The 21,298-nt window shown below is 36.3% G+C and overlaps 1 long non-coding RNA gene and 1 pseudogene across 2 annotated transcripts; one reads left to right on the top strand and one right to left on the bottom strand.

Annotated features, from left to right (window-relative positions):
• Nucleotides 1–1,887: 1,887 nt before the first annotated feature.
• Nucleotides 1,888–19,136, bottom strand: LOC308612244. Its single transcript, XR_014015091.1, has 2 exons — nt 18,913–19,136; nt 1,888–2,071 (listed from the first exon to the last, which is right to left on the bottom strand). It is a non-coding gene; the product is annotated as an uncharacterized lncRNA (long non-coding RNA).
• Nucleotides 11,650–13,157, top strand: LOC308612243 (hsc70-interacting protein-like; annotated as a pseudogene). Its single transcript has one exon. The product of its transcript is annotated as a hsc70-interacting protein-like (transcript).
• Nucleotides 19,137–21,298: the final 2,162 nt, after the last annotated feature.

The raw sequence follows: 21,298 nt of genomic DNA, 5'->3' as shown, positions 1-21,298 counted from the left end.
GAACCTGTACAGTGAAATCTCTCGTAGTTGGTCCAAGCTAAACGTTTTACCAGATTTTTAGTAAAGCCATGGGTGTCTTTTAGGAAGTGTACTTGCTGAGCATTTCTCTCTGATGTTTTGTCTCAATTACACTCCACCTGCAATGCACTGCTATCATTTTTCCCTTCCCCTATTAGCTTTACACACCACATACTTCATACTTCTGAATTCTCCCTCCTCAGAACCTTTTATTCGATCTCAAAGATTTTAATCTGAGCCTACATTCCTTCTTTAATCTAGCATCTACTAATTGACTTTGAAGTTGAGCTTTTCTCATTCAGCCTTTGGCACTTTCAAGAAAATATTTGGCCACATTCAACTATTTATCTCTTTTCAATCCAGTAATGTTTTATTAAATTATAATGAAATAGTTTTAGAAGTTTTAAAAATTAAGTGTGATCATATATTATAGGGAGTGAAGATATCAAGATATATTTTAGTGGCATTACTCTCATCCATATTTATGCAGAGGAGCGTCAGCAGAAATTAGCATTAAATACATAGTGGAATATATTTCCTAATACATCTGTAAATGTGTAATACACCCAAACAAGAATAAACCTAAATAAAGCAGCATTTGGTATTGTTTATCTCATCCACCTACACTGAATACCAGAGCGTTAAGTGGTTTCTAATGCTCCTATCTATGAAAACATCTAAAAGGATTCTTTGTTTTAGATTTATCTAGAAAGAAAATGATTAAAAATGAATTATGAAATAAACTATACAATTGAACAGTTAAATATAATTCTTGGTTGTTTTTTTTAGTGTAATTGAAAAGTATTTCAACAAAAGTCTTTTCCAGATTTATTTATAAATTCTATGATCTGTGAACCTGTAACTTGTATAGTGATGTAGGAAATATAAAAAAAAATGGAAGAGAGTCTCTTACTTCTCATTTGCACTCTCTGCAAAAGCTGACATTATTGTTCTCTGTTCTTCCTGACCATCTCTTGTTTTTACATCTCCTCAGCGTTTGTCTCTCTTTCTCTCTCTCTTTCTGAAGCTTTAGGGAGGAATTTAATGTTCTTTATTGTTTAGAAGGAAAAGAATTACTACTGGATAAGTACCTTTTCAAGAAACTTCCTGTTTATGTGAAATCGTTCATTGATTCGTGCACGTGTGAGTGAGTGTGTGTGTGTTACAATATCAGACATCTTGGATGATAGCACAAACGCATATTTTATCTTTTTTCTTCTTTAAACTTGTTATTTCAGTATGGTGAGGTTATTTTGAAGCTTATTTTTTCTTCTATGGCATCATAAGTACATTAACTTTGAGTTTATCATGTAATTATTTCAACTGAGAACACTAGCTTTGCCTTTTAACTTTCTCTCAGGCATTTCTTTTTTTTTTAATAATTAATTTATTTTTGCCTGTGTTGAGTCTTTGTTGCTGTGTGCGGGCTTTCTCTAGTTGCGGTGAGGGGGGCTACTCTTCATTGCAGTGTGTGGACTTCCCATTGAGGTGGCTTCTATTGTTGCAATGCACCAGCTGTAGGCACGTGGGCTTCAGTAGTTGTGGCATGTGGGCTCAGTAGTTGTGGCTTGCAGGCTCTAGACCACAGCCTCAGTAGTTGTGGTGCACAGGCTTAGTTGCTCAAAGGCATGTAGGATCTTCCCGGACCAGGAATCAAACCCGTGGCCCCTGCATTGGCAGGCAGATTCTTAACCACTGTGCCACCAGGGAAGTCCTCTCAGGCATTTCTTACTAACCACATTTACTGTGTGTGAGAATTTGAAAAATAAGATGCCCAGTGGACCCTGACAAATTTCTAACCTTTGCTCCAGAAACTTAATGTTCCTTGTGCCTCCCACTATTCATGGAGAGACAAAACCAAATAAGGTATGACATATTCTTAAAAAGTTTAATATATGGTTGGGGTATGTGGAGGGGGTCAAAAGAAGAGAGATAGTGACATTTGAGCTGGATTTCAAAAATTGCTGGATATCCACAGGTGGAGACCATGGGAAGACAATTTTAAATAATGTCCACAACTTGATTATTTCTGACGGCACTGATTGGAAACAATCTAAATGAAAAAAAAGAGAGTAATGATTATACATTATTGTATATTCTATTGTAATTAAACACTAACTTAATGACCCAAGAAATCACTCAAAGATATAGTGTGTTTACTAAAGTCTGTAGACAACTATGAATGTTATATATAAAACATACATATTAATTCCTTTAAAAATAATTGATGAAAAAACATTGGAAGGTAGGATTGTATAGAATTTTATTTCTTTTTAACACATGAATGCATCTTTAAGTTGTATCTTGTTATTTTTTAAAAGAAAAAATATATGTCTATAAAGAGATGTGTAGATAGCCTTTATTTCTGAGAAACTATATGTGCAGTCATGGAACTGGTGTGAACCAGAATTGGATGGGAAAATAGAAAGCAGGGAGAGACTACTGTGCTTGTCCAAGTGAGACAAAATGAGGGTAGCAATACCTGGAATGAAATCAAGTGGACAAACACATAAAATGCTGGGGAGACAATGGAAGAAAAAACAACAAAAATACTTAACTGAAACTAAAAATGAACAGTAAAGAATCAAGAGTACTTGCACGATTTTTAGTCTAAACAGCAGGAAGTATGGAAATTCTAGAGATGTGGGCACTACAAACAGAAGAAAATTAGTGAGGGTAGATGAAGGATTCTCTTATTTGAGATTGTTGGTAGCATCATCACACAAAGTCTGGCAGAATGTTGAAAAAAAAGATTCTAGGTTTAGGAAAGAGCAGAATTCTAGATATGTATCTGAGTTGCATCATTATAGGTGCAATTCTGCAGGGCAGAAAGGACAGAGAAGATGTAAGCATAGAGAGGGTTGGAACAGAGGTTTCCAAGTTATTTTGTGCCTTGGAGCCCTTTGGCTTTTCTAGTGAAGACTGTGGACCCCTTCTCAGAATAATGGCTTTACATACATAAAATAATTTATGGATTAATATGGGTAACAATTAGATTGAAAGAGCTATCAAAATATTTTTTTAAAAATAATTTAAAATGTTATATATTAATATGAATTGTACTTATTAATATATTAGATAATATATTAATATACTCAATTTAGTGGGGTCTAATAACTGCCATAATTCAAATACAATGATGACTCTAAACAACATTTAAGGAGATCTGAAAAACTTTAATGTGATATAAACTGTCTATGTTTTCCAGTGTTGCCAAAGTCACGGTACTGCTAATACTACTATGCTTTGTAACTACATTAATGTTTTATGGACATACTAAACTTATGTTTGAAGTTAGTTAGATGCCCTTTCTTATCATGCAAATTCACAGACTCCCTGTATTGTATGCAGTGACTCCTTGGTGGTCCATGATTAAGAGCTTCTTTAGAGCAGGTGCATGCGGGAAGACATAGATTTCTAGAGCTGGTTTGGGACATAGTAGAATATATTTGGTTGGGGAAACTTCCCAGCAAGGGCATGTTTGTGTTAATGTGCAGTAATGCCAAAGACAGCATTATTTTTAAGATCATAGACTCCAGGCGAGAATGCCAGTTTAAACACTACTTAAACCCTCTGTGCCTCAGCCTGTCTATTTTTTAATCCTCAAAGGGTTATTGTGAGGATTAAATGCATTAGTGTTTGCAGTATGGCCTGGTGCATGTTAAGCACTATATAAAAAGTATTTATCAAATAAATAAATATGCTCAGGCTAATCCTCAAGCAGACTGAGCCATGCAATTAGTTACAGGTTGCCTCTATCTTAAAGGTCTTCTGAGCCAGTGAAATAGACAAAAATTGAGAAGACAGAGAGATAGGAAAAAACAAAACAAAACTAGGAGCATGTAAGTCAGGAGGAAATGAGTTTTTAAGGGAGATAGCTCAGAACAGATGCTACTTGGAGGTCAAGGACTAAGCCTGAGAACAGATATCTGGATGGGTATTGGTAATCAGTAATTAGGTCATTGGTAGTCTTCTGAAGAGGATCCAATATATGGACAGAAGCAGATGCCAGACATCAAGCCATTTATTGAATAGGTTGATAGCAACAAACAACCAGTGAATTGGATTACTTTGCTCAAAATTCAGTTCATGAAAGAAAGGAGATTGAAAATTTATCAGATTTAACAGAAATGACCTAGATGGTACAGGGGAAGTAGTCAATGAAGGAAAGCTTGTAATTGATAGAGAAAGAGAAGGAGCAAACAATTGCTAGAACCAGATTCTGATTAATGTAGGAAAGAATGAGACTTATGTAGAAAGTTTCACCTTGGACTAAAAAAGAGGTCAAATCCTTTTGAAGCTGGGGGCTATAAGGAGAAACAGATGAAGATAGGAAAGTGTTGTGATCAAATTAAAAAGAACACCTAGGAGGCCTCTATGCTGGAGGATCTTTCACCCATAACTGTTGTGGAAGAGATATTCACAAGAATAGAGAGTGTGGAGAAAAATGGAAACCCCCTTAGGGTGAGTGAGAAACTTTTTTGATTGCTACAGGAAATGCAACAAGCATCTAATTAGAGATTAATATAAATATTGTCAAGTAGCTATGGGGACTTAGTTGGGCTAAAGAGGATAGTTAGATTTCATCCTAAATATCACTTCCCTAGGTAAATCCACATTGATTAAACTCCCAGCATAAGTTTAATTATCCCTGATGTGTGCTTTCACTGTGCCCTGCATTTATATAATGACTTTTTTGTTTTACGGCTAGAGTGTAAACTTTTTAAGGGCTCCATTTTGTTCATTCATATACACATATTCAAAACATGGCACATAAAAGATATTGAATATTTTTTTGCTTTTAATAAATGTCCTTTGGGAGATGGGTCCAAGATGGCAGAGTAGAAGGACATGTGCTCAATCCCTCTTGCGAGAGCACTGGAATCACAACTAACTGCTGAACAATCATCAATGGGAAGACACTGGAACTAACCAAAAAAGATACCCCACATCCAAAGACATAGGAGAAGCCATAATGAGATGGTAGGAGGGGCGCAATCACAATAAAATCAAATCACATAAGTTCTGGGTGGGTGACTCACAAACTGGAGAATGATTATACCACAGAAGTCCACCCACTGGAGTGAAGTTTATGAGCCCAACATCAGGCTTCCCAACCTGGGGTTCTGGCAATGGGAGGAGGAATTCCTGGAGAATCAGACTTTGAAGGCTAGCAGAATTTGATTGCAGGTCTTCGACAGGACTGGGGAAACAGAGACTTCACTCTTGGAGGGCACACACAAAGTAGTGTGCACCTCAGGACCCAGGGGAAAGAGCAGTGACCCTGTAGCAGACTGAACCAGACCTACCTGCTAGTGTTGGATGGTCTCCTGCAGAGGTGGGGGGTGGCCGCAGCTCAGTGTGGGAACAGGACACTGGGAGCAGGAGCTCTGGGAAGCACTCCTTGGTATGAGCCTTCCTGGAGTCCACAACTAGCCCCACCAAAGAGCCTGTAACCTCCAGTGTTGGGTCACCTCATGCTAAATAACCAACAGGGAGGGAACTCAGCCTCACCCATCAGCAGACAAGTAGGTTAAAGTTTTACTGAGCTCTGCCCAACAGAAAAACACCAAACTCTACACATCATCAGTCCCTCCCATCAGGAAGCTTGCACAAGCCTCTTAGATAGCCTCATCCACCAGAGAGCAGACAGCAGAAACAAGAATAGCTACAATCCTGCAGTCTCTGGAACAAAAACCACATTCACAGAAAGATAGACAAAATAAAAAGGCAGAAGACTATGTACCAGATGAAAGAACAAGATAAAACCCCAGGAAAACAATGAAATGAAGTGGAGATAGGCAACCTTCCAGAAAAAGAATTCAGAATAATGATAGTGAAGATGATCCAGGACCTCAGAAAAAGAATGGAGGCAAAGCTTGAGAAGATGCAAGAAAGACCCAGAAGAATTAAAGAACAAACAAACAGAGGAACAATACAATAACTGAAATGAAAAATACACTAGAAGGAATCAATAGCAGAATAACTGAGGCAGAAGAACAGATAAGTGACCTGGAAGACAGAATAGTGGAATTCACTGCCGCAGAACAGGATAAAGAAAAAAGAATGAAAAGAAATGAAGACAGAATAAGAGACCTCTGGGATAACATTAAATGCACCAACATTCACATTATAGGGGTCCCAGAAGGAGAAGAGAGAGAGAAAGGACCTGAGAAAATATTTGAAGAGATTATAGTTGAAAACTTCCTTAATATGGGAAAGGAAATAGCTACCCAAGTCCAAGAAGTGCAGAGAGTCACAGGTAGGATAAACCCAAGGAGAAACATGCTGAGACACATAGTAATCAAACTGACAAAAATTAAAGACAAAGAAAACTTATTAAAAGCCACAAGGGAAAAATGACAAATAACATACAAAGGAACTCCTATAAGGTTAACAGCTGATTTCTCAGCAGAAACTCTACAAGCCAGAAGTGAGTGGCATGATATATTTAAACTGATGAAAGGGAAGAACCTACAACCAAGATTACTCTACCCTGCAAGGACCTCATTCAGATTTGGCAGAGAAATCAAAAGCTTGACAGACAAGCAAAAGCTAAAAGAATTTAACACACCAAACCAGCTCTACAAAAAATGCTAACAGAACTTCTCTAAGTGGAAAACACAAGAGGAGAAAAGGACCTACAAAATCAAACCCAAAACAATTAAGAAAATGGTAATAGGAATATACATATTGATAATTATCTTCAAAGTGAATGTATTAAATGATCCAACCAAAGGACATAGGCTCACTGAATGGATACAAAACCAAGACCCATATATATGCTGTCTAAAAGAGACCCACTTCAGACCTAGGGACATGCACAGACTGAAAGTGAGAGGATGGAAAAAGATATTCCATGCAAATGGAAATCAAAAGACAGCTGGAGCAGCAATACTCATATCAGATAAAATAAACTTTAAAATAAAGAATGTCACAAGAGACAAGGAAGGACACTGCATAATGATCAAGGGATCAATCCAAGAAGATATAACAATTATAAATATATAAGATCAGCTCAATACATAAGACAAATGCTAACAGCTATAAAATAGGAAATCAACAGTACCACAATAATAGTGGGGGACTTTAACACCTTACTTACACCAATGGACAGATCATCCAGACAGAAAATTAATAAGGAAACACAAGCTTTAAATGACACAATAGACCAGAGAGATTTAATTGATATTTATAGGACATTCCATCCAAAACTAGCAGATTACACTTTCTTCTCACGTGCACACAGAACATTCTCCAGGATAGATCACATCTTGGGTCACAAATCAAGCTTCGGTAAATTTAAGAAACTTGAAATCATATCAAGCATCTTTTCCGACCACAATGCTATGATATTAGAAATGAATTACAGGGGAAAAAATGTAAAACAAGCAAACACATGGAGGCTAAATAATACATTACTAAATAACCAAGAGATCACTGAAGAAATCAAAGAGGAAATTAAAAAAATACCTAGAGACAAATGACAACAAAAACACGATGATCCAAAACCTATGGGATATAGCAAAAGCAGTTCTAAGAGGGAAGTTTATAGCAATACAATCCTACCTCAAGAAACAAGAAAAATCTCAAGTAAACAATCTAACCTTACACCTAAAGTAATTATAGAAAGAAGAATAAACAAAACCCAAAGTTAGTAGAAGGAAATAAATCATAAAGATCACAGCAGAAATAAATGAAATAGAAACAAAGAAAACAATAGCAAAGATCAACAAAACTAGAAGCTGGTTCTTTGAGAAGATAAACAAAACAAAATTGATAAACGTTTATTCAGACTCATCAAGAAAAAGGGGGAGAGGGCTCAAATCAATAAAATGAGAAATGAAAAAGGAGAAGTTACAACGGACACTGTAGAAATACAAAGCACCATAAGAGACTACTACAAGCAACTCTATGCCAATAAAATGGACAACCTGGAAGAAATGGACAAATTCTCAGACAGGCATAACCTTCCAAGACTGAAACAGAAAGAAACAGAAAATATGAACAGACCAATCAAAAGTAATGAAATTGAAACTGTGATTAAAAATTTTTCAAAGAATAAAAGTCCAGGACCAGATGTCTTCACAGGTGAATTCTATCAAACATTTAAAGACGAGCTAACAACAATCCTTCTCAAACTCTTGCAAAAAATTGCAGAGGAAGGAACACTCCCAAACTCATTCTGTGAGGCCACCATCACCCTGATACCAAAACCAGACAAAGATACTACAGAAAAAGAAAATTACAGACCAACATCACTGATGAATATAGATGCAAAAATCCTCAATAAAGTACTAGCAAAGAGAATCCAACAGCACATTAAAAGGATCATACACCATGATCAAGTGGGATTTATTCCAGGAATACAAAGATTCTTCAATATATGCAAATCAATCAATGTGATATACCTTATTAACAAATTGAAGAATAAAAACCATATGATCATCTCAATAGATGCAGAAAAAGCTTTTGACAAAATTCAACACGTATTTATGATTAAAATTCTCCAGAAAGTGGGCATAGAGGGAAACTACCTCAAAAAATAAAGGCCATATACAACAAACCCACAGCAAACATCATTCTCAATGGTAAAAAACTGAAAGCATTTCCTCTAAAATCAGGAATAAGACAAGGATGTCCACTCTCACCACTATTATTCAACATAGTTTTGGAAGTCCTAGCCATGGTAATCAGAGAAGACAAATAAATAAAAGGAATACAAATTGGAAAAGAAGAACTAAAATTGTCACTGTTTGCAGATAACATGACACTATACATAGATAATCCTAAAGATGCTACCAGAAAGCTGCTAGAGCTAATCAATGAATTTGATAAAGTTTAGGATACAAAATTAATGCACAGATATCTCTTGCATTCCTATACACTAACAATGAAAGATCAGAAAAAGAATTTAAGGAAATAATCCCATTCACCATTGCAGCAGAGAGAATAAAATACCTAGGAATAAACCTACCTAAGGAGGTAAAAGACCTGTACTCAGAAAACTATAAGACACTGATGAAAGAAATCAAAGATGACACAAACAGATGAAGAGATATACCATGTTCTTGGATTAGAAGGGTCAACATTGTGAAAATGTCTATACTACCCAAAGCAATCTACAGATTCAATGTAATTCCTATGAAATTACCAATGGCATTCTTCACAGAACTAGAACAAAAAAATTTACAATTCATATGGAAACACAAAAGACCCCGAACAGCAAAAGCAACTCTGAGAAAGAAAACGGAGCTGGAGGAATCAGACCCCCCAACTTCAGACTATACTAGAAAGCTACAGTAATCAAGACAATTTGGTACTGGCACAAAAACAGAAATAAAGATCAATGGAACAGGATAGAAAGCCCAGAGATAAACCCATGCGCCTATGGTCAAGTAATCTATGACAAAGGAGGCAAGGATATACAATGGAGAAGAGACAGTCTCGTCAATAAGTGGTGCTGGGAAAACTACATGTAAAAGAATACATGACAGCTACATGTAAAAGAATGAAATTAGAACACTCCATAACACCATACACCAAAATAAACTCAAAATGGATTAAAGACCTAAATGTAAGACTGGACACTATAAAGTTCTTAGAGAGAAATATAGGAAGAACACTCTTTGACATAAATCACAGCAAGATCCTTTTTGACCCACCTCCTAGAGAAATGGAAATAAAAACAAAAATAAACAAATGGGACCTAATGAAACTTAGAAGCTTTTGCACAGCAAAGGAAACCATAAACAAGATGAAAAGACAACCCTTAGAATGGGAGAAAGTATTTGCAAATGAAGCAACTGACAAAGGATTAATCTCCAAAATTTACAAGCAGCTCAATATCAAAAAAAACAAACAACCCAATCCAAAAATGGGCAGAAGACCTAAACAGACATGTATCCAGAGAAGATATACAGATTGCCCACAAACACATGAAAGGATGCTCAACATCACTAATCATTAGAGAAATGCAAATCAAAACTACAATGAGGTATCATCTCACACCAGTCAGAATGGCCATCATCAAAAACTCTACAAACAATAAATGCTGGAGAGGTTGTGGAGAAAAGGGAACACTCTTGCACTGTTGGTGGGAATGTAAATTGATACAGCCACTATGGAGAACAGTATGGAGGTTCCTTAAAAAACTACAAATAGAATTACCATATGACCCAGCAATCCCACTACTGGGCATATACCCAGAGAAAACCATAATTCAAAAAGACACATGCACCCCAGTGTTCATTGCAGCACTGTTTACAATAGCCAGGTCATGGAAGCAACATAAATGCCCATCAACTGATGAATGGATAAAGAAGATGTGGTACATATATACAATGGAGTATTACTCAGCCATAAAAAGGAACAAAATTGGGTCATTTGTAGAAATGTGGATGGACCTAAAGACTGTCATACAGAGTGAAGTAAGTCAGAAAGAGAAAAACAAGTATCATATATTAACACATATATGTGGAATCTAGAAAAATAGTACAGATGAACCAGTTTGCAGGGCAGAAATAGAGACAAAGATGTATAGAACAAACGTATGGAAGGGGGAAAAACGGGGGTGGGGGATGAATTCAGAGATTGGGATTGACTTACATACATTAATATGTATAAAATAGATAACAAATAACCTGCTGTATAAAAAAAATAAATTAAATTAAATTTAAAAAAAGAAAATGAGGAAACTAAATTAAAAATAAATAAATAAATGTCTTTTATTTTCTGGACTTACTGTGTATTTTAGAAGAGTCTACACTAACCTCGTAGCTTTGATGAATTTGAAGCATCCGTTTCAACTCTAGTAATACCAATTTTGTTAAAAGCAAATTAATGAACCTTCTTCCCTCATTCAGTCTTACATTTTCCTCACATGGTCCTCCATTAACTATCCTGCTCTTTACATCTCATTTGTTTCTTGTTTGTGGCTTACAATTATCTCTTCAGCTTGACCATTACAGGACTTCTTTACTGACCCTTTGTAATTACCCTTGAGTGCAATTCTATTCTTGATAGGCATCTCTTTCTGTTTCCTTTCCCACCCCATGTGATTCTAAGTGTTCTCAGGGGTTCAGCCCAGGGTAAGGCAATCTGCTTAGCTAGCTCTTCTAATGCATGAACACAGGGTCTGGCAACAAAAGATAAAAAAGAAAAAAGAAATCACGTGGTTTATTAAGGGTCAGGAATTACCTGCTCTGATGCAGGAAAACGTCTAGAAGGTGAAGGATTCAAGTGGTATGTAAAGTTGGACAGGAATTTGAGAGATGTCAAAAGATAAGTGGGCTTCTATAAGGATATATATAAGTGGAGGATCTAATTGTTACTTCCTTTGAACATTTACTGAATAACCACTGTAATGCATAGCTGCCATGAAGAAAAGAAAGTTTAATAAGGAAGTAAAACTACAGATCAAAGCAGAAGCTTCTAGACTAGAATTTTCCAGGTCTGGTTTTGGATCTTTTAAAACTAATTTTACAGAATTAGTTCAGTATGATATCACTTACGTGCAGAATCTAAAAAAGAAAACAAACTGCCCTTTACATGGTCATGCTGAGCTAGCGCCTGAGCCTGGGATGGGGCCGCAGCCTCCATGCACTCACCGCCTTCTGCCGCTTCCGGACCATGGTCACCGACAAAGTGAGCAAGCTTCGAGCCTTCTTGAAAATGTGCAAGCAGGACACGAGTGTTCTGCACACCGAGGAATGTGCTTCCTGAGGGAGTGGGTGGAGAGCATGGGGGGTAAAATACCACCTGTTACTCATAAAACTAAATTGGAAGAAAATACCAAGGAAGAAAAAACAGATAGTAAGAAGGCGGAGGAAAACATAAAGACAGACACACCATCAAGTGAGGAAAGTGATCTAGAAATTGACAGTGAAGGTGTGCTTGATGGGCACTGATGCCCCTCAAGAAATGGGAGATGAAAATGTACAGATAACTGAGGAGATGATGGATCAGGCAAATGATAAAAACGTGGTTGCCATTGATGCCCTAAATGGTGGTGAACTACAGAAAGCCATTGACTTGTTCACAGATGCCATCAAGTTAAATCCTCGTTTGGCCATTCTGTATGCCAAGAGAGCAAGTGTCTTCATCAAATTATAGAAGCCAAATGTTGCCATCCGAGACTGTGACAGAGCTATTGAAATAAATCCTGATTCTGCTCAGCAATACAAGTGGCGAGGGAAAGCACACAGACTTTTGGGCCATTGGGAAGAAGCTGCCCATGATCTTGCCTTTGCCTGTAAACTGGATTATGATGAAGATGCTAGTGCAATTATGAAAGAAGTCCAACCAAGGGCCCAGAAAATTGCTGAACGTTGGAGAAAGTATGAGCGAAAACGTGAAGAGCAAGAGATCAAAGAAAGAATAGAAAGGGTCAAGAAGGCTCGGGAAGAACATGAGAGAGCCCAGAGGGAGGAAGAAGCCTGACGACAATCAGGAGCTCAGTATGGCTCTTTTCCAGGTGGCTTTCCTGGAGGAATGCCTGGTAATTTTCCTGGAGGAATGCCTAGAATGGGAGGGGCATGCCTGGAATGGCAGGAATGCCTGGGCTCAGTGAAATTCTTAGTGATCCAGAGGTTCTTGCAGGCATGCAGTATCCAGAAGTTATAGTGGCCTTCCAGGATGTGGCTCAGAACCTGGCAAATATGTCAAAATATCAGAGCAATCCAAAGGTTATGAATCTCATCAGTAAATTGTTGGCCAAATTTGGAAGTCAAGCATAATGCCCTTCTGACAAATAAAGCCCCTTCTGAAGGAAAAGCAACTTAGATCACCTCATGGATGTCATAATAACACAAACCAGTGTACCTCTGACCTTCTCATGAAGAAAGCTGGGGTGCTTTGAAGATAATCCCTACCCTTCTGCCCCAAATGCAGCTGAAACATTTTACAGTGGTTTTCCATTAGGGTATTCATTCAGATAATGTTTTCTTACTAGAAATTACAAAATTTAAACAATTTTTAAACCTTAAAAATATTTAAAACAAATTAAAAGGGTGTGTTAATCCCTACATTTTTCTTTACTAATCATTTTGGTTTTTTCCTTTGAATTAATTAGGCAAGGAAGATACTTCAGTATGGAAGATTTATTGTTCAAGTTTGAGTGAAATAGAGATTTATTAGTGGGAGGCAAATGTAACATTTAAATAGATACAGCTTGAGTTGGATATATGTTTACTGAGGCATTTTGATTTATCTTTTTAATTGCTTTATTATTATTATTTTTAATTTTTTGCTTCCATGAAACTATTGGGACCATCAGAATTGCAGTAGGACTTGGGTAGGGACTGGAAGTACTTGGCAGGGCAGCAGTAATCTTACTGCATTTTATATAATGTGTACCCTTGTGCAGATGCATTTAAATCTTACACTGTGGTGAAGGGATGATTTTTACACTGCTGCAGTAAAATCAGATTACTTAGCTCTGTTCTTGTCTGATATCTAAAATAAATGTTTCATATTACCACATATGGGAAATAAGGGAATACTTTTCTTTTGGTATTTCTATGTTTAAAATGTTCTTTTCAGATCAGAAGATGCCCAACTCTTTGTCTGCTTTCTATTTGTTTTCACATTTTTTTCCCCTCTTACTCTTCTTGGGCTAAAGATGATGTTTTTTCACTAGCATCATCACTGCTATCATCATTCACAGCATAATTATGCAAGCATATTTAATGCTGGGTTTAATTTAATATGTAATACAAATAGTGGCTATGTAGGGTAATACCCATAATAGCTATAGTTTCTTACTTGGCCAAGAGATTTCATATTTAAGTGTTAGATTTCCTCTTTGGTGAAATCTTAACATACCAAAAGATGTTGGAAGAAGGGATTCCCTTTGGTGTTTGGTCTCCTACTTAGGAAATACCTATTGCAGTTAGAGTTTCTCTTGTAGTATTAATTTTTGGAGAAGTTTGAATTAATTGATACACAAAGAAGGGAAGCTAAATTCCTAATCCAGCATGAACTAAAAAAATTGATGAGATTCATGGTGTTTCTTCATTGTGGAGTTGTCAGCATTGTGAAAGATGCATTGTTCTATTCAGCTCTTAAATACTGCAGCCATGTCCCTACCTCTCCTTATTCCTTCCCTCTCCTCCAAGGATAAAGAAAATGATAAATTTTCTATTGTACATCCAATTCTTATATTAAATGAGGCTAAGTCCAGGCACTGTACCAGGAATTGCTAGGTTTCTACTTATTATCTTTCAATGTAAAGTGCTAGTTTAAAAGCAATTTCAAGGGATGAGAGCCTCTGTACTTTGCTTATTTGAAGAATCAACGGTAGAAGCAGTGAAGTAAATTCCATGGAATACATTTCTGAAATCATAAGTAAGTTGATTCAAGTTTTTATGCTTTGCTGTACACAAGCAAATAGAAATGCATCTGTTAAGTGAGAAAAAGCTGTATGCTGATTGAGTATGCTTTCTAAACCCTTTAAAAATACTCAGCATTAAAACTTGAGTTTGAGCTTGCTGGTGTTCTTTTTGTTAATATGTGTTCTCCTCAAAATTTCCAGTGTGTGCTGTAATTCAGGACCAGCTGCTTCTGGATTTTTCATTTGATTTACACATTACCTAAGTACTTTCTAATATTGCACATATTACCATAAACAGGTAAAAGTAAAATTGATCTGAAAATGTATCCTGTGCTTTTTAGACTTTTAACTTAATACAAAGTACATCTTCAAACAAACAAAAGAAAGAAAGGAAACAAACTAATGAATATAACAAAAAAGAATCAGACTCACAGATATAGAGAACAAATTAGTGGTTACCAGTGGGGAAAAGAATGGGAGGCGTGGCAATATAAGGGTGGGGGATTAAGAGATACAAAATACTACATATAAAATAAATAAGCTACAAGGATCTATTGTACAATATAGGGACTATAACCAATATGTTATAATAACTATAAATGAAGTATAACCTTTAAAAATTGTGAATCACTATGTTGTACACCTGAAACTTACATAATATTGTACACCAGCTATACCTCAATTAAAAAAAAAAAATTTCTGGGACTTCCCTGGCAGTCCAGTGGTTAACACTCTGCTCTTCCACTGCAGGGGGCATGGGTTTGATCTCTGGTTGGGAACTGAGATCCCACATGCCTCATGGTGTGGCCAAAACAAACAAACAAACAAATTTTGCAAAATTAGTTCGGTGCAACATACATTTATTGAACATAAAGTAAAATTATGTTTGTTATTTTTGCATGATAGGGAATCTACTCTGTGTTATGTTATTTGTGTCTTTCTTTTATCATTCTTGATTGTGTATACAAGAGTATATGCAGACTATTTCTTTCTTTCTTTTTTTTTTGCGGTACGCGGGCCTCTCACTGTTGTGGCCTCTCCTATTGCGGAGCACAGGCTCCAGACGCGCAGGCTCAGCGGCCATGGCTCACGGGCCCAGTTGCTCCGTGGTATGTGGGATCTTCCCAGAACGGGGCACGAACCCGTGTCCCCTGCATCGGCAGGCGGACTCTTAACCACTGAGCAACCTGGGAAACCCAGACTATTTCTTCAGTGGGCACAGAGATCCCTTAGTGATCTATTTCATTTAATAAGCTCTTGTCTATTACTTGCTATGTGTCAGGCGCTTTTTTAAGGGCTTTACCAATGTTAACTTATGAAATCTTATGACTTCATGTAAATTTATTTTTCCTGGTAACTTATGTGAGGATCCTAAACAGTGACTCTCCTGGAACATTCCAGTTAATCAATTTATTTAATAAACCAAACATACTAAGAATAAATATATTTAAGTAGTAATCAAATGCTACCATGACGAACATATTGATGTCCATATTTGCAGTCTATTTGATCTCTCTTAACACAAAAAGGACACATATGAGTAGATTCACCTATTCATCTATTCATGTATGTATGCATATCTCCTTTTATTCAATACACTTTTACTGAGTATTGCTGTGTAAAAGCAACATGTTCAGTGATTAAAAAAAAAAGTTATGGGCTTCCCTGGTGGCACAGTGGTTGAGAGTCCGCCTGCCGATTCAGGGGACATGGGTTCGTGCCCCGGTCTGGGAAGATCCCACGTGCCGTGGAGCGGCTGGGCCAGTGAGCCATGGCTGCTGGGCCTGTATGTCCGGAGCCAGTGCTCTGCAACAGGAGAGGCCATAGCAGTGGGAGGCCCGTGTACCGCAAAAAAAAAGAAAATATATAATAATAAAAATAATAATAATAATTTTTAAAAAGTTATGAATAGGATCACTTCATATTCAAGAAGTTTATATACTGGGGGCCATATGTTGGGGCAAAGAATACAGATAAGACAAGAAAGCAAATATGTACACAGAACACATGTAAGCTTGAAAAAAAAAGTTCTATAATAAACATAAAAACATTGCCCAGCACAGGGATATCAGCTCGGTGCTTTGTGACTGCCTGGAGGGGTGGGATAGGGAGGGTGGAAGGGAGGGAGACGCAAGAGGGAAGGGATATGGGAACAGATGTATATGTATAACTGATTCACTTTGTTATAAAGCAGAAACTAATACACCATTGTGAAGCAATTATACTCCAATAAAGTTGTAAAAAAACAAAAACAAAAACAAAAACAAAAAACAATGCCCAGGGTGGACTGTATAAAACTAGAGATGGGAACATTTAAGCTGAATATGTGCCATTTTAGTGATGGAAGTGCTTACTATGACACAGGCCAAGAGGGTGTAGAAATATGGATGGACTTCAGCTGGATCAAGATTTTCCTGGGCTACAGTGATGTGTTAACAATTGTTAGGGGAAAATCATTTGCTAAATTATCGAGAAAATGCAGCCTCTCCAGTAAAAGGAAATTTTTCTACTAGTTTCCAGTGGTAAAATAGTCTACCAGTTCTACATTTTTTGTTTGTTTTACTGTTTCTGAATTTTGATTGCTGTAAGAACTAGAAATATCTTTCATCTCCAGTTGGCAATAAAGCTCTACTCCATTTTCCAAGTTGGACTGCTATAATCTTCCTTAATGAGTCTACCATAGCGCACTCTCTCCAGAGCCTCCAACTGGATCAAAAAATAATCCTTAGCCAAAGGAGCAGCAGAACAGCATGGTTTCTCCATCCTGATGCAATGCTTTTTTCAATAGTTACTACTTGATTTCTGTTCCAACTAAGAGGTGTTTTGACAGATTAAATAAAAGATGAGCCTTGAAAACTCATGAACCTTGTTTCCTTATCTCTACTTTATCATAATAAAAACATTAATTCTGTTTTCAGAGAGGGATAAAATTCAAAGGTTCTCCAATTTTTGCCTGGTATAATCAGATAATAGCAATAAGATTTTTTACAGGTGACATCATGTAAAGTCTTTTCAGACTACAACAATACTTGCTGGTCTAAAATACTAAAACTACTAATTAATGAATTTTTGAATGAGGAAGTAGTAAGTGATCAGCTGAATTGCAAGTTCTGAAATTTTGTAACATTTGCTACTCTTGAAACAATAATATACGAATGAAAATTTCTTCTATACTTTTGGAAATGTTGTTAATCTTGCATTACCTACAAGCAGATTCCATACAAACATCTTAATAAATGTCTCATGAAAAGCTAGTTAAGATAGGTAACGATAGCCTCATTTAAAGAAAAACATAAGACAGTGTTTGGATTTGCCTGTGTTTACCAAAACTGATTGAATATTTTCCATGTAGTTAATGACTGTAGAAGAAATTAACTCACACATTCATTGTGTATAATTGTACTTATTTTCCTTATTCAATACAAAAGGCTATTGTCAAATTATGCAGTCTGTAGCACCTATGGCAGCTAACTGGGTACAGAGACAGGAGGTCAGAAATATCAGGTAAAAGCTGGCTGTTGATATGGACATGACATCTCATTTTGGAGCAGTACAATTTATGCCGTCTGATATTTCAAGAACTTTCTATGCATTTTTCTTCCATATGAAGGGAGAAATTATATAGAAACTATGATTGTTTGTGGTGTTTTGAAACAATAAAGAAGTAAGTTATGAAGGGAATGATTTTACATTTTTGACACATTAAACCAAATATAGAAGACAAACGTGCCAAAGGTCACCTCAACAATATTACAGAATCTTGCAATCTGATTCTTTAATTCAAGCCTAGCAAAGCACAAGTTATTTACTAGAAAACAAAACTAAACCAAAAACAAACAAAAAACTCCAATCAGCCTGAATTTCACCGGAAATTTGTAGGGCTAATGTGACACTAACTTCAAGTTGTCCGTGAATGGTCAGTTGAGAAGGATACTTGCATTGAACACATTTGCAATTTTAGTCCACGCTCTTCATAGCTTTTGAAATTTCAAACTTACTCATACAGATAGAGCACATTAGCTGTATCCAAACTGAATAAACACATTCTAAGTGTTTTCAATCAGTCCTTAAAACAATTTTCAATTTTGGGTTATAAGGGATGAAAATTTCCTTATGCACATTGCTTAAAAATTTCTCCTGGTTGGTTTCATTTTTTGTGTGTTTAATTTAGCCAGCTCATTTTCTTCAGATTTGTTTTTACCAATTGCATAGCAGTCAATCAAATATATAAGATTCATGCCATTGAAGTTTTCAAAGTTACATAACTACTAATCAATAGGCTAAAATATTATGCCTCATTCTCATACCCACTGGGTAAATGGTGGATTAGAGAAGATTTTTTAACAAAGAAATAGAGAGAGATAAAAAGCGAAACAAGAGTGTGCCACAGTTCCAAGATCTTTATGGACAAGTTAAATTAATCCATGTATTGAAAAGAGGCTTGGCAATAATTTGTCAGGGCCTATGTATGTTGTAAAGCAGTAAACCAGAGGCAGAATTGAGATTCAGGAGGGATATCACATTTTTTATTAGACATTTGCAATATTTTGGTAATTATTTACCTTGAAAGCCTTGGTGGGAGTCAAGATCATCTCTCCTCAGAAAAGCTGAACATTCTGGCTTTCCCAGCTAGGGTATGGTCCTGTGACTCAGCTCCACAAACCACGCGATCTAGACTTGAATTTGGACTATGTGTCTCTCTCTCTTTCTTTCTCATGACTGTAGTGGCAATTTCTACAAGGCCAAGCTCCCTGTGCAGAAGGTTTTGTGATTTATTTTTTAGCTAGGAGCTCACATTCCTTGAATCTCTGTGGGAATAATTTGAGGCCTGGGTAAAGGATGTGTTCCTCCGAGACGATACAACACAGACTGTTTTCACAGGCAAAACCTTGGTAATAACACTCTGAGAACTGCCGAGAAATCAATTTGACTAGTCCATTAAATAGTGCCTTAAATAGGCTTGTATTTAAAGAGCCATTAGCATGTCCTTTTGGCACGTGTGGTGCTAACTGGTGAACATTATTAAAGGTCTAGAATTAGGCTTGTTTAATAGTATTCAGAGGTGAGAATGAAAAATATTGGGCAAAGGGGAACTACAGTTGCCAGTATGCACTTTCTGATTTTTAATGACATTTGATGTCTAGCTGAAGTCTTTTGCTACTGTTTTTGTTTGTTTGTTTGTTTTTTTGTTTTTTTTTTTGCGGCACGCGGGCCTCTCACTTTTGTGGCCTCTCCCGTTGTGGAGCACAGGCTCCAGACGCGCAGGCTCAGCAGCCATGGCTCAGGGGCCCAGCCGCTCTGTGGCATGTGGGATCTTCCCGGACCGGGGTACGAACCCGCGTCCCCTGCATCGGCAGGCAGACTCTCAACCACTGCGCCAGCAGGGAAGCCCATTTTGCTACTCTTAATAGTACTTTTTTCCTTCAGTGTGACTTTTCAGATTGAAACAAATGTAATCTCTAATTGAAGGTATTTGGATATATATTGTGATTCAGAAACCATAGATTAAAGTTTCATCATTTTTTGAGAAACACATTTTTGGTTCTTATCTTTTGGTGAAAATATATAAGAATGTATTGTGGATATTTGCTTACAAATGGAATCGCTGGGTCATACTGTATCTTTATGCAAAAGCTTTCCTAAATAGTTGTACCAATTTACATCCCAGGCAGTCTGCGATAACCCAGGCATACCACATCTTTATCAACTTGTCAATCTTTTTCATTTTAGCCATTCTGATAAGTAGTAGTGCTCACTGTGATTATAATTTGCATTTCCCTGATGAGCTTGAGAACCCTTAATATGTTTATGGTCTTTTGGATAACTTCATTTGTAAAGTGCTTATTCATTTATTTTGCCTATTTTTCACTGGGCTATCAGTATCTTTTATTGATTTGGTGGGAGCTCTTTATGTATATTGGATACACGTTTTCTGTTGATTATATGTACTATGTAAAATTTCCACTGTTTTATGACTTGATTGTAATCAACAAATTTTTAAATTTTATTTTAGTTAATTGTTTGACACAGATTTTAAGCTCAGAAGTTTTTATGTTAGTATTTAAGAAATCTTTGTCTACCCCTGAAATCTTGAATATATTCTCTCACAATCTGCCAACTGATTTTGGGTAGGCCGTAATGGAGAAGTAAAGAGTCATTTTATTTCACACATATATCCCATTGACCCAGGACCACTTTTTGAATAAAACTGACATATCTATACTGCTCTTCAGTGCTGTTTTTATGTTAAATCAAATATTGTTTAATGCTCTTTTTGTTCTGTTCTATTACTATATTTGTACCAATACCACAATGTCCTAATTTTTGGAGTGTTGTAATAAACCTTTTATCTGTTACTGTAAGTACTCCATTTTTTTCTATAAGATTTTCTTTGCATTTGGATATACATTCTAGAATCACCTTCTCAATTACTGACAAAACCACCTTATGAATTTTAATGGGGATTGTTTTGAATCTGTAGATCAATTTTGGTAGAACAAACATTTTCATAATATTGAGTCTTCCAATAATTAGCATGTTAAATTTTGATTGATTTGAGTCTTTTTAATTTATCTCAGTAGTATTATATAATTTCCTAAATAAAAATCTCATATCTTTTGTTAGAGTTATTACAGTGTATTTGTTATTTTCTCAGGCCATTGTGAATTAAACATATTTTTTAAATGTTTTCTAAATGGTTGTTCTCAATGTAGAGGAATACAATTGATTTTTCTGATAGAGTTATGCAAGCCAGTGATATTCTAAGACTCAGTTATTAACTCTAATAGTTTATCCTTAGATTTTTTGTGGAACTTTTCTATAAATACAATCAGGTCATCTTCTAAAAACAAAAATTAGAAGCTTAATTATTTTTCCTATTCTTACACAGTTATTTTTCTTGTCTAATTGTACTAGTTAGGATCTTCAATACAAAGCTGAATAAAAGTG

Source organism: Mesoplodon bidens, assembly GCF_964165515.1.
Source record: "Mesoplodon bidens genome assembly, chromosome: 2".
NCBI lineage: Eukaryota > Metazoa > Chordata > Mammalia > Artiodactyla > Ziphiidae > Mesoplodon > Mesoplodon bidens.
Note: the sequence above shows the minus strand (reverse complement) of the source record. Positions and strands in the feature narration are given on the sequence as shown.